The sequence below is a fragment of the Echinops telfairi genome, unplaced genomic scaffold (assembly GCF_000313985.2).
Source record: "Echinops telfairi isolate 266 unplaced genomic scaffold, ASM31398v2 ScPeMD7_7469;HRSCAF=8507_1, whole genome shotgun sequence".
In the NCBI taxonomy this organism is placed as follows: domain Eukaryota; kingdom Metazoa; phylum Chordata; class Mammalia; order Afrosoricida; family Tenrecidae; genus Echinops; species Echinops telfairi.
Genome location: NW_022111373.1, coordinates 28,465,740 through 28,467,223, shown reverse-complemented (window position 1 = coordinate 28,467,223; position 1,484 = coordinate 28,465,740).

Sequence of the window (1,484 nt, the reverse complement as noted above, 5' to 3'; positions counted from 1 at the left end):
AAATGTACAATGTGCTTGACACATGGATGGATGGATGGATTGTGATAAGGGCTGTATGAGCCCCCAATAAAATGATTAATTTTTAAAAAAATGTTTCCCTGGAAGGCATGGAGAAAACATATTACTAAGACTCCTACAGTACGATCAACAATGACAACAAAATAGCTCAATCAGAGGTCCTTTAGAAGAGGATTAAATAGTTTTTTAATTCACTACATGTTGAATTACTTCTACAGAATTTATGATGCATGGTCCCCCATGGATGATAACCTTGTAGTACCTCATTTTGAGTACCTCATAATGCTTTTTAACATTCTCAGTTGCTTTCTGCTTCAGGTTCATCAATGTTTTAAATGTTTTATTAACTATGAGATCAGTGTTCACGTATATTCTCACATTTCTGTATAATTTTGGCCATCTGAATTACTCTTAAAAAAAAAGAGCTTCCTGGGGTTCTAATCATGATTGCATTGTCCTATCAGACACTTTAGGGAGAATTGACAATGAGTCTTCCATTCCAAAAATATTGTTTATATCTCCACTTATTAAAGGTCTTATTTAAAATTTTCCAAAAACAGTGAATGCATGCTGGGGAATGACATATCTCACGATCCAGTAGGGGAGGAATGTGACAGTTGGCTTGTCTTCGGTGAGCATTGTTCTACATATAGGAAGGATAAGATCTGACCGTAGGTGAGCTAGTACTAATGTGGACTACGTTCACTAATCAGAATCTTCTTTACAGTCATGGATAATTGTTTGTTAAATCAGCGAAGCTTAGTGTCTTTCTAGTAAATCTGAAAATATTGACTCTTCCAAAATTAGCAAATTGAACATTTTTTTCTTAAAGACAATAAAGCAAATAAATATTTTAAATTAACATTAGGAATACAAACCTGACCTTATATATTTTCTTTTACTTACTAAAACGTTGTTACCTGTTTCTGGGCATTAGCTCAGTTTGGTCTTTAGGAAACACATGAAATACAAAATTATAATCGATTGCTTGTGGAAAGAGGACTGACTTAGCATGAAAAATAGTTATACAACAGTATGTTATTGGGTATTTTATATTTATGCTGATGAAATATGAACTCTTGAACTTGTCTCCAGAGGTCTTGACAAAAGGATGACAATGTAATAACAAGTGCTCATACATCTAAAAGTTCATCTGGAATTGCCTGTGGCGGGTACAGAATCTCCTGTCAACTTGAGTGGAGGGGTGGAGCGTAGCCTGTCAATCAGGTCATAGTCAATGAGACCTCTGTGTGGGCATGACCTTCTCCTGAGGATTCTAGGACCTTCCTCCCTGGAGGCAGGACAGACTTTCTGCTTCCTATTCCTGTTGACAAGCCACATGGTGCTACACTGATAGAGCCAGATCCCTGGAGCTGGAGTAGCCATGTGGAGACCCATGACAGAGGTGAGATGCTTTTACTCCCACTAGATCCACAAGACGTTCCACCCACTGGCCTGTGATCTTT